Below are 13,528 nucleotides of genomic sequence, written 5' to 3' on the forward strand. Positions count from 1 at the left end.
GCAGGACGTCAGACTCACAGAAACAGAAGCCTGCGCAGCCTTCTACATGGAATGTTGCTAGTGGAATAGCAACATTCCATGTAGAATCTCCAATAGTAGCAACATTCCATATAGAATCTCCAATAGTATCTATTCTATTTGTACCCTGCACTTTCCCACTCATGGCAGGCTCAATCGGCTTACATGGGGCAATGGAGGGTTAAGTGACTTGCCCAGAGTCACAAGGAGCTGCCTGTGCCGGGAATTGAACTCAGTTCCGCAGGACCAAAGTCCACCACACCACCCTAACCACTAGGCCACTCCTCCACTCCACAATCAAATATAGACAGTTTATTTCAGCATGAGAAATAGAGTGGTAGTGCTTTAACATTCATTAGTGACAGAGTAGCTGAAGCAATTGTGTGTAGAGAGTTCGGTTTTGTCAAGTTATGGTAGAGTTTTGTTGTCTAGTGTTTACGATGGATCCTTGTGGTATTCCTTTTTGAACAGGTTGGTTTTCAGTAATTTTCAGAAAATTGTTAAATGAAAACCCAAGGCCCTGTAACACGCTCAGCAGCATAGTGGCTACGTAGTACTCTACAACCAATTGTGTACTAACCGCCGGATTCTATGTAGCACGCCTAGTGTTCTGTGCCCAAATCCAAGCATATTCTATAACAACATGTATCAATTAATTGGTTTAACAAGCTAATCAGCACCGATAACAGCTTTTAACAAGCAATAATGAGCACTAATTGGCAATAACTAGAGTTTATGTGCACAATTCGCTAAGTGCATTCTATAACACAGTCAGCGGCATAATCGAAAGAGAAGGATGCCCCTCTTTCGACACAAATCGGAAGATGGGCATCCTTCTCTCAGGGTCGCCCAAATTGGCATAATCGAAAGCCGATTTTGGGCATCCTCAACTGCTTTCCATCGCGGGGACGACCAAAGTTCACGGGGGCATGTCGGCAGTGTACCGAAGGCGGGACGGGGGCATGGTTAAGAGATGGGCGTCCTCGGCTGATAATGGAAAAAAGAAGGGCGTCCATGATGAGCACTTGGACAACTTTACTTGGTCTAATTTTTTTCACGACCAAGCCTCGAAAAGCTGCCCGAACTGACCAGATGACCATTGGAGGGAATCGGGGATGACCTCCCCTTACTCCCCCAGTGGTCACCAACACCCTCCCACCCAAAACAAAATTTAAAAACATTTTTTCCAGCCTCTATGCCAGCCTCAAATGTCATACCCCACTCCCTGACAGCAGTATGCAGGTCCCTGGAGCAGTTTTTAGTGGGTGCAGTGCACTTCAGGCAGGCGGACCCAGGCCCAACCCCCCTACCTGTTACACTTGTGGTGGTAAATGTGAGCCCTCCTAAACCCACCCGAAACCCACTGTACCCATATGTAGGTGCCCCCCCCTTCACCCCTAAGGGCTATGGTAGTGGTGTACAGTTGTGGGGAGTGGGTTTTAGGGGCTTGGGGGACTCAGCACCAAAGGTAAGGGAGCTATGCACATGGAAGCAATTTGTGAAGTCCACTTCAGTGCCTCCTAGGGTGCCCGGTTGGTGTCCTGGCATGTGAGGGGGACCAGTGCACTACGAATGCTGGCTCCTCCCATGACCAAAGGGGTTGCATTTGGTCATTTTTGAGATGGGCGTCCTCGGCTTCCATTATCGGCGAAAAACGTGGTCGTCCATCTCAACATTTAGGTCGACCATCTCTTAGGTCAACCTAAATGTTGATATTTGGGCGCCCCGACCGTATTATCGAAATGAAAGATGGACGCCCATCTTGTTTCGATAGTAAGGGATGCCCCGGCCCTTCGCAGGGACATCTTCAGAGATGGGCGTCCCTGTTCGTAAATGCCCCTCAGTGCATCTAACTGCGTGCAGGCAAAAAGGATGCATAGTTATGGGTGGGAAAATGGGCATTTTGAAATGTACACGTGTATTTATAGAAAATGGTCCAGTGCATCTAAATCTATGCACTGGGAATTACGCCACATTTTTATTGTTATAAATAGAGGCGTGAAGTTTTTGGCACTGAGATATCAACTAAGAGTATTCTATATATCATGCCTAAATCTAGGCACCGCTTACAGAATACGTTTAGTTGGGATTGATTTCCGCGCCGATTTTTTTAGGCACCACATATAGAATCCCCCCCCCCTCCTTAGGTAGCTCGTTCAGTTTCAACGCAAATTAACCAATTAACATACATTAGTAGGGTCTCTGATCTATATAAGATGTCAATGTTTATTGGAATCTTCCAAGAATGTTAATAATTACATTCACTTAAATATACGTCATAGAAACAAAAGAAAGATATGCACCCTACCAACCAAAAAAAAATAGCAGTTGGACATCTTGAACAACCTAGTTAAAACCAGATGGTAATAATTGAATAAACTGAGATATCAACACATTCTTGGTTATGTTGTTTTGTAAGAGAGTTAACAGGACCCCCAGCTGGGGGATGGCAATAAAAGCATGGCTGCAGCAGTGTTATAATAATGAAATGCTTTATTATGGCACTACTTCCAGTGCAAGCACAGGAAATAAACACACATCCTCACACTGCACAGACAGACCTTCCAGAGAGAGAGAGAGAGAGAGAGAGAGAGAGTTCAATTTATTTCACACTTTTGGTCTTGTTTGTGACTGATACCTCTGAAAGGCAGGAAACAGTCCAGAAGCACTCTGGGTGGGAGACTGATACTTAAACAGATACTCTGAAGGGAGTTTAAATATAGAACTAAAAAAAAGTTAGCTCTCCCTTCATGTTTTGCTCAGGTTTGATGTTGGGGAGGAGCCAGCAGTTATCTGGGTACCCCTCCCTACCCATCTTCAAATCAATGCTCAAAGCCCACCTCTTCAATGTCGCCTTCGGCACCTAATCATTACACCTCTTCTCAGGAAATCTTAACTACCCCAACTTGACATTTCGTCCTTTAGATTGTAAGCTCTTCCGAGCAGGGATCGTCCTTAATTGTTAATTTGTACAGCACTGCGTAACCCTAGTAGCGCTCTAGAAATGTTAAGTAGTAGTAGTAGTAATATTTAATGTCGGGACCCGCATTAAAGTGGCCAGAATTAGGACAGCCCAAAAGCTGTCCTAAATCATCTGGATAGCTACGAAGGCCCCGGCACTAAATAGTAGCCAGAAACCAATTTCCCTCCAATCTGCCCTCCCAACCCCTTGAAAAGATCCATATGCCTCCCTTCCAAACCCCTTCGTCGATCACTGTTCCATCTAAGTTGAGCGGGAGTCCTCCAACTACATTGCTACCAGCAGAGGGCAGTGCTTCAATATTGTGTTTTCAATCGCTAGGGACAGGCAGGTTCTCTGGAGCTTGCCTGTCCCCCACTGTTGAAAATATGTAGTACCTCCCACTGGCAGGACTGTAGGTGGAGGACTCTCACTCAGCTTAGAGGGAACAGTGCCCCCACCCCCCCCCCCCCCCAATGTGGTTCATAGCCCCCTTTTCACAACCCCTACCATCCACAGGTCCAGATCTTTTTCTTTTACCACCCACCACCTACCAGTCAAGATAGGTCCTCTTGGGCCTACCTGACCTCCCTGGTGGTTCAGTGGGGTGATGGGGACAAAAGCAAAACCCATTTGCTCTTGGCCGTAGCGACTGCCTTCACAAAACAGCCACTACGACTTCTAGAGGCAGTCTTGTGCTCTTGTGCATACAGCAGGAAAAGAGTGTACATCTTTATTTTTTTTATTTATTAAGATTTTACTCACACTTTTTCCCAACAGTAGCTCAAGGTGAGCTACATTCAGGTATACCAGGTATTTCTCTGTCTGTGGAGAACTCACAATCTAATTTTGTACCGAGGCAATGGAGGGCTAAGTGACTTGCCCAAGATCACAAGGAGCAGCAGTGGGACTTGAAATGGCCACATCTGGATGTCAAGACTGGTGCCAATCAAGGCTACTTTTCCAAAATAATAGGTAAAGATCTCTTAATTCCTCACCTCTCCCCTCCCTGGTTATTCTTAAGGGTCTAGATTACAACCTCGACTACACCTAAGATCATCAGTGTCATGAACAGTGGCATAGCTACGTGGGGCTTGGGGGGGCCTGGGCCCCGTAGATTTGGCCCTGGACCCCCTGACGACGACCCGCCCAACCCCCCCCCCCCTCATACCTCCAACCCACCGCCACCTGCCTTTTTCTGGCTGGGGACCCCAACCCCCGCCAGCTGAGGTCCTCTTCTTCTCGCAAAAGGCTTCCTTCTGTTTCTGACATCCTGCACGTACAACAGAAGGAATCCTTTTGCGAGAAGAAGAGGACCTCAGCTGGCGGGGGTTGGGGTCCCCGGCCAGCAAAGGTAGGCGACGGCGGGTTGGCGGCGGGAGGGGGGGTCGAGAGGGTCAGCGGCAGGGAGGGGCAAAGTCGGCAATGGCGGGGGAGTCGGCGGAGCCGGGGGGGGGGTTAAAATGTGCCCCCTCACCTTGGGCTCTGGACCTGAAGCATAGCTAGGTGGGGCGCAGGGGGAGCGGTCGCTCCCCCAAATGGATTTCTAAAAATGAATGGCGCCTATGCGCATACGCTGCTGCTCCTGCCTTCCCGTGCCGAGTCCGATGCAACAAACAGATGCTGACTCTGAGCTGCCCTGCGCCGCTGCCAGACCGACGCCTAGAGTCAGTGACTGCTTGCCCTGCTGCTGCTCTAAGCACCACCAGGAATGGAACACAGAGCTGCACCGAGGAGGAGAACTTTAGTCACTCACAAGAAGCGGAGACGGGCACCTCCCCAGGCTCTCTTCAATGCTGTTCTGTCCTAAACGTACACAAATACGCCCATAGTTCACCATAGCAGGGAGAGAGAGAGAGTTTCAATGGTGTTCTGCCCAGGGCCAGGGGAGACTCTGGCTGCCACAGGAAGGGACCACAGCTCTGCCTCCCTCCCCTCTCCTGCTTCTCACATGCTTTCCCGAATCCCCAGAGTTTAAGGTGCTGCTGTTTCTACTGCAGGATTTGTTTTCTATCTCTCCGTCCCCTGGATCTCCCAAAGAATGAAATTACTTCTAGGGTTACTAACAAGTGTACTTGTTTTACCTGAAGGCTGCAGGGGACTTCGATGGAACTTGCTGCCTCCATAGGACACAGTGTGTGCCCTTGCTAATGCTTGCCAATGCCAGGGAGTCTCGGGAGGGGAGAGAAGTACACCGTTTCAAAACCTGGGGTGGGGGTGGTAAGTATCCCCCCCCCCTCCCAGTGTGTCCCGTGAATAGGACAGATTGAAGGGTTGAAAGGTGAGGACATTAGACTAGGATTCACCAGTTGCCCAATTGGCAACCTTGGAGATCAGTACAAACCAGATCTCCTGCGCCTAGGCAGGGCTGTCTATGCAAATTTCCTTTCACATTCAGCTCACAGCAAGGAAGGAAGGGAGCATTTGGTCTTGTAGCACAGAAGACATCTGTAGCTAAAGTGCTGTTATATGTTTTATTTTTTTTTTTTTTTTATTTAAATCATTTTTATTAAGTTTCAAAGTAAACAAGACATGTCATGAGGAAATTCCTATCAAAACATTCCTATACAGGTGCGGAAGATCTCCCCGGCATACTTCCTGTCCAACCCCTCTAAACATTCCAACATCCTCCCTCCCCTCCCCCTCCCCCCCCCCCCCAAACAAAATTATGTGCAGGGAGTCTGAGTCTCAGGGCCTGGTCATCAGCGCTCTCAGTTCAGTATTCTGCTTCTCGCCGCGGGCTGGAGTGTATCCCAGAAGTTCGCCCAGGTTTTCTCTAGGCTTCTACCCTCCCTGGAGGCAAAGTCTGTGACTCCACATCTTTCCAGTTTTAACAGCTCAATCATCTGTATCCTCCAGGCGCTTACCGATGGGGTTGCTGTTTCTCGCCAATTCAGAAGTATGGTCTTTTTCCCAATCAACACTGCTCGCCTTAGGAAGGAGGTGAGTCCCGAAATTTTTGAAGTTGACTCTTTATAAACTCCAAAGAGCAGTAGTGGGTGTTTCTGGATGGCATGCCCCCAGTACCTTTGAACCTCACCCAGCATGTGGGACCAAAACTCTACCACGCCAGGGCAGTGCCAGAACATGTGTCCAAGTGTGGCATCTGGATGTCCACATCTGGGGCATTCCCCGGAGTCACTGAACCCCGCCTTCCTCGCTCTTGATGGGGAAATGTATAACCTCATTGCAAATTTGTACTGTAACTCCCAATGGCGTGAGTAGATTGCACCCCTCTGGGCTGATCTGAGGAAATCTCTAAATATCTCCGGTGTTATTTCGGACTCCAGGTCTCTGGCCCAGATCCGTGCCCTGCCAATATAGTCAATATCCTCTGTAGAGTCCTGGAGGTATCTGTGGTGGTATCGGAGGGGTACTGGATTTTGAGCTCCAAGAGTCATAGCCGTGTTTAGGGTGTCTTGCACATCTTCACTGAGGTTACTCCAGCCCAAGGCTGTCAGGTAATGTTGTGCTTGGAGATATGCAAAGTGGTCTGTCTGAGTCAACTGGTGCTCTCGTTTCAGCTCTGCAAAGGGGCGTATTTTCCCCTCTTCAGTCAAAAGTTGGTGGACATAATATATTCCTTTGTCCCTCCAGCGTTTGAAGGTCACCGAGGAGGAACCCTCCGGAAAGTCCGGGTTATGGTATAATGGTAGTAGAGGGGTCGCCCTCCAGTCAAAATGATGTCTCCTGCAGAGCCACCTCCACGCCGCCCGTGCTGATGTCACGATTGGGTTGTTTCGTACTCTGACAGTTGTCTCCCTACCAGGTGCATGCAGCAACCAACTTAAGTGTGCCTTTGGGGAGAGGGACATCTCCAGTCGTGTATTAGAAAAATCATTCTGTCCCGTTAGCCAGTCTCGTATGTGCCTCATTGAGCACGCCACTGTGAGATACCTGATGTTTAACAGACCCATCCCGCCATGAGCTCTTGGCTTCTGTATGATGTGTAGTGGTAGTCTGGGTTTCTTCCCCTGCCACAAAAAGGTCTGTGTAGCGTTATTTAACTCCCTCTCCTCCCTCCGCCTCATGTATAAGGGCAACATCTGAAACGTGTATAGCCACTTGGGGACTATCATCATATTAAAAAGTCCAATGCGGCCTGATAAGGACAGAGGGAGTGCCCCCCACAGTTGCAATGTGCGCTTTGTCCTTGCGAGCAGCGGTAGGACATTTCTGTCATAAAGCTGCCCCTTATCTGAGGGAATCACCACCCCGAGGTAATGAACCTGCCCCTCCGCCCACTGCAACGGGAATGGTCCCCCCCAGCTCCGCCGCAGCTCTGGGTCTAGTGGCATCGCCAATGATTTTGTTAAATTTAGTTGAAAGCCAGATAATGTGCCGTAGGCTTCTATGGTGTGGAGGAGCTGACCCAGCGAAGACCTGGGCTGACCTAACAAAAGCATCAGGTCATCCGCGTACGCCAGCACCTTTAACTCGTTCCCATGTATGCGTATCCCTTGTATTTGTTTGTGTGCGCGCAACTCGCACAGTAGAGGTTCTAAGGTCAACAGAAATAATAGTGGGGACAAGGGGCATCCCTGTCGTGTTCCTTTTTGAACATCAAAGCTCTCCGTTCGAACCCCATTGACTAGCACCATGGCCCGCACCCCCGTGTAAAGAGTCGATATGGCCTGTAGATACCATCCATCTAATCCCACCCATTTTAAGGTTTCAAAAAGAAAGGGCCACAGCACACGATCGAATGCGCGCTCCGCGTCCAGGCTCACCAGCAGCCCTGGTGCAGGCGTGTCATCTTCTGTGAAGGTGGCCAACAGCATTTTGCGTACATTAATTACCGACTGGCGCCCCCTGACAAATCCAGCCTGCTCCTCCTGCACCACTTGTGGCAGTATTGGGGCCAGCCTGTCCGCCAGAATTCTTGCTAACAATTTGGCCTCTACATTAATTAGCGAGATTGGCCGATATGAGCCAGGCATGAGGGGATCTCTGTCTTTTTTGGGTATCAAGCTTATGAGGGCCGTATTTGCATGTATTGGGAACTGCCCCGCCTCCACCACTGCCCCAAAGTAGTCTAACAATGGTCCCGTCACCTGGGGCTTAAGCATTTTGTAAAATTCTCCTGACAGCCCGTCAGGCCCTGGTGCGGAATGCAATTTCAATGTGGCAATAGCCTTATGTAGTTCTTTGGTCTCGATCGGCTTATGTATTTGCGCTAGTTGTTCCTCATTGAGTTTTCCCATTTGAACCCCATCCAGATACTTCTGAATGGTGACTCTTATGTCAGTTGGTTCCTGGGATCCCTTGTATAAGTCCGCAAAGTGCTTGTGGAATACCCGGGCTATCTCCTCTGGCTTAGTAACAATGCCGTTTGTGTAATGTCTTATAGCCGCTATGTAATTTTTCTTGCGCATTCCTTTTACTAATCTCGCTAGCATCCCTCCAGCCTTATCCCCATACTTGTGTAATCTATACTTCCTGTATAAGAGGGAACGGGTCGTACGCTCATGGATCAAACTGTTAAGCGCTAATTTTGTGGCCATGAGAGTTTCGTAGTGCGCGGGTGTGGGCCATCTGCTGTACTGGTGTCTGTCTGATCTAAGTTTCCTTTCTAGATCTGTGATGCCTCGTGCTATTTTCCGATTGCGGTTGCATACGAACGCTATCACCCTGCCCCTCAACACTGCCTTTGCCGTGGACCAGAATAAGGTGGGGTCTTCTAGGTGTTCCTGGTTGTGCGTGTAAAACTCCTCCCAGTTTTCCTGTAAATATTCCCTGAACTCTTTTGAGGGAAATAAATATGATGGGAACCTCCAGCTGTACGGTCCGCTGAAGTAGGCCGTGGGTTCCAGCTCCAGCCACACCAACGAGTGGTCAGAGATCTCCTCTGGACCAATCGTGGCCCCGAGCACTCTCTGAAATAGTTCTTGAGATGTAAATATATAGTCTAGCCGGGACTGGGATCTATGTGCTCTGGATGTGTGTGTGTAGTCTCTTTCCTCTTCGTGAAGTAGTCTCCAGGGGTCGAGCAATCCCAACCTCTGGCAAAACATTTCTATTAATGAGGGGGTGCTATGTGTGTTTCTGGGTACCGGCGTAGATCTGTCCAGCACCGGATCCATTACTTGGTTCATGTCTCCCGCTATCACCATAGGCAGGTGTGCATGTGCTTGGCATTGTGTTAGGAGCTGGGCATAGAATCCACCTGCAGCTGTGTGAGGGCCATATACTGACACCAGCAAGATCTCTGTTCCTTGCACGTTTATTCTGATTCCCACAAATCTGCCCTCATTATCTTTAAATGCTAACTTGGCCGTACTCATTAATGCTTTATGTATGAGAATTGCTGTCCCGCTGCGTCTGCCAGTGGCTGGTGAGTAAAACACCTCTCCTACCCATCCCCGCTTTAGCTTCTCGTGTTCTTCCCCAGACAGTCTGGTCTCCTGCAGGCATGCAATTCCTACTCGATGGCGTCTAAGAGCAGCCAGAATCTTTGTTCTTTTAACTGGGGAAGTGATGCCACCAACATTCCAGGAGATCAGGCGTGTCTTGTTACTCATAATGGAACCCCCTAAGACGTCCGCCCCGATATTCCAGTTTACTATGGCTCCCGGGGTTCCCAGCCACACCCCAGGGGCCCCGGACAGGTCCCCTCCTCCGCCACCTCCATCTCTTACATGCTGTTTCCACGCCCTCGCCTAATGTACCAGGCTCCCTGTTAACCCGACTCCCCGATTCAGACATCAATTGGTTATGCCCCCCCTTTCCTTTATATAACCCTTCCCTGCCCTCCCTGCCCCCCTGTCTCATCCCCAACAAAACTCTTCACTAAACCCTTGCCCAAAAAAACACACCTGAGTAAATCTATGGGAGCCTCTGCCATGCTCGAGGCCCGCCACCCCATTTCTTTCCAGTGTTAGTTGCTTCTGTTTTGTTGCTCCTGATTGCGAGTTTTGGCTTTCAGTGCCTGAAGTAAAAGTCTGTGTCCAGCTGCTTTCACTCCGCCGTGTGATCCTCACTTTGTTGCTGTTGTTGCTGCTCCAGCTTGGTTATAAAGTCTTGAGCTGTGATCACAGAGTCATAGTTCTGCCACTTGCCGTTATGGCGTATTTTTAGAACCGCTGGATAAATAAGCATAAATTGAGTTTGCATGTCATGCAGTCGGCGACACAGCGGGGTGAATCTTTTCCTGCGTTCCTGCAATGAGGCTGAGAAGTCCTGGAAAATGCGGATGAGCTTTCCATCGTAAGTTGTATTATCTCGTTTGAGCCGATAGCCCCTCAAAATTTCCATCTTGTGTATGTAATTGTGGATCTTTATGATCACGGGGCGCGGGGTCTGTCGGCCATCTTGGACGCGGCCCAGCCGATGTACCCGTTCCAGGCAGAGGGCCCCAGCGTGATCGGACAACGCGAACTCTGTAGTCAGCCATTTTTCGACTACCGTGGCCAACACTGAATCCCCCACGGACTCTGGTATTCCGATGAGTCTAAGGTTGCTGCGGCGTGCTCTATTTTCAAGTTCGTCAACTTTGTCTGTTAGAGCGCCCACCGTCTTTTGCAGTTTGTCGATCTGTGCCGGCATGGGCTGGTGTGCGTCTTCTAGTTCGGATACTCTCCGCTCTAGTTCTCCCGTTCTCTGCGTCGTCTCTGCCAGTGTAGTTTCAAATCCTGCCAGCTGGGTAAAGAGTTTTTCGAATCGCGGTTCCAGAGCCTGGGTCAGTAGTCTCTCGAAGCGCGGCTCCAGCGCTTGGGCGACCGCCGTTGTGAGTTGCGCTAATTGCCCCGCTGAGAAACTCTGGCCGCCTGGTGGCGAGGCCTTCGCCTCGCCCGCCTCCGCCGTCCGTTGTTTTTCTTTCTCTCTTTTGGCGCTCCGCGCCGGCAGGACTTTAGGTGTTGATTCTACGTACTTGTCCATGATCCCCTGGAGGAATTGCAGCGTAAATAGGTCACTGATTGCGTAATTTCGGAGTTTTTAGGCAATTTGGAGCGGAGGGCCTCGGAGAGCAAACGACGTGCGTCCTTCCTCTCTCAGTGCATCACGTGACTCCGCTGTTATATGTTTTAATAATTTTATTTAGTTTTATTTTGGTTATATTTGTACCCCACGCTTTCCCACTTATGGCAGGCTCAATGTGGCTTACATATACAGGTACTTATTTGTACCTGGGGCAATGGAGGGTTAAGTGACTTGCCCAGAGTCACAAGCCTTCGAAAGCTAATCAAGAAATGTATTAAGTTATGCCCAATAAAAAAGGTCTCAACTTATTTTCTTTTCCATGTTTTATTTTGTTTGATTTCCTTTAAGAGTGGACTAACACGGCTACCACATTCCTCTACTTATGTAGAATCTTCAAATAGTAGCAACATTCCATGTAGAATGTCAAATAGGGAAAGGAAACAGGACGTGATATACTGCCTTTCTGAGGTTTTTGCAACTACATTCAAAGCGGTTTACCTATATTCAGGTACTTATTTTGTACCAGGAGCAATGGAGGGTTAAGTGACTTGCCCAGAGTCACAAGGAACTGCAGTGGGAATTGAACTCAGTTCCTCAGGATCAAAGTCCACTGCACTGACCACTAGGCCACTCCTCCACTAGCAACATTCCATGTAGAAGCCTGCCCTTGCAGATCAGCAACCTGGCTGTGCAGGCTTCTGTTTCTGTGAGTCTGACCAGGACGTCAGACTCACAGAAACAGACGCCTGTGCGGCTGCGCTGACCTACAAGGGCAGGCTTCTACATGGAATGTTGCTAGTGGAATAGCAACATTCCATGTAGAATCTCAAACAGTAGCCAACATTCCATGTAGAATCTGAAATAGAGAACAGGAAATGGGACTTGATATACCGCCTTTCTGAGGTTTTTGCAACTACACATTCAAAGCAGTTTACATATATTTAGGTACTTATTTTGTACCAGGGGCAATGGAGGGTTAAGTGACTTGCCCAGAGTCACAAGCCTTCGAAAGCTAATCAAGAAATGTATTAAGTTATATCCAATAAAAAAGGTATCATCTTATTTTCTTTTCCATGTTTTATTTTGTTTTATTTCTATTGATAACCTTTAAAAGTGGACTAACACGGCTACCACACCTCTCTATTTAGTTTTAGAAAAGAAGGGAAGCTGAGGAGGTGAAATTTTCCATCAAGTCAGTCCTACAATGTATTCCTAATTTTTAACCAGGCTAGAATTAACATTTTGGACCCTTTCACCTCCTCTTCAGGTGCCTTCATTCTGCCCTGAAGTTCCCTAGGGCTGATAGTGTCCTGATTCAAGGTTAACGCTTCCATATTCTTAGCTAAAGAAGAAACATTACTAAAACATTTATTTATTGGGATTTATTTTATCATCTTTTCGAAGAACTTCATCCAAGGCACCCATGTTGTCTCAAGTTCTGCTAGTATTTGAGAACAGGATCTGCTGGAGTGGAGGAGTGGCCTAGTGGTTACGGTGGTGGACTTTGGTCTTGAGGAACTGAGTTGGATTCCCACTTCAGGCACAGGCAGCTCCTTGTGACTCTGGGCAAGTCACTTAACCCTCCATTGCCCCATTTAAGCCGCATTTGAGCCTGCCATGAGTGGGAAAGCGCAGGGTACAAATGTAACTAAAATAGATACTATTGGAGATTCTACAGGGAATGTTGCTACTATTGGAGATTCTACTTGGAATGTTGCTATTCCACTAGCAACATTCCATGTACAAGGGTGCGCAGGCTTTTGTTTCTGTGAGTCTGACATCCTGCACGTATGTGCAGGACGTCAGACTCACAGAAGCAGAAGCCTGCGCAGCCACATTGGTGATCTGCAAGGGCCGACTTCTACATGGAATGTTGCTAGTGGAATAGCAACATTCCATGTAGAATCTTAAATAGTAGCAACAGTGGAGGAGTGGCCTAGTGGTTAGGGTGGTGGACTTTGGTCCTGAGGAACTGAGTTTGATTCCCTTCCCACTTCAGGCACAGGCAGCTCCTTGTGACTCTGGGTAAGTCACTTAACCCTCCATTGCCCCATGTAAGCCGCATTGAGCCTGCCATGAGTGGGAAAGTGCAGGGAACAAATGTAACAAAAATAAAACAGATACTATTGGAGATTCTACATGGAATGTTGCTACTATTGGAGATTCTACATGGAATGTTGTGCTATTCCACTAGCAACATTCCATGTAGAAGGCTGCGCAGGCTTCTGTTTCTGTGAGTCTGACGTGCAGGACGTCAGACTCACAGAAGCAGAAGCCTGCGCGGCCACATTGGTGATCTGCAAGGGCCGACTTCTACATGGAATGTTGCTAGTGGAATAAAAATATTCCATGTAGAATCTCAAATAGTAGCAACAGTGGAGGAGTGGCCTAGTGGTTAGGGTGGTGGACTTTGGTCCTGAGGAACTGAGTTTGATTCCCACTTCAGGCACAGGCAGCTCCTTGTGACTCTGGGCAAGTCACTTAACCCTCCATTGCCCCAGGTACAAATAAGTACCTGTATATGTAAGCCGCATTGAGCCTGCCATAAGTGGGAAAGCATGGGGTACAAATATAACCAAAAAAAAAGGACATTTATGTGCTGGTTACATTTGGTATGAACATCCATTTTAG

The sequence above is a fragment of the Microcaecilia unicolor genome, chromosome 3 (genome assembly GCF_901765095.1).
Source record: "Microcaecilia unicolor chromosome 3, aMicUni1.1, whole genome shotgun sequence".
Lineage (NCBI taxonomy): Eukaryota > Metazoa > Chordata > Amphibia > Gymnophiona > Siphonopidae > Microcaecilia > Microcaecilia unicolor.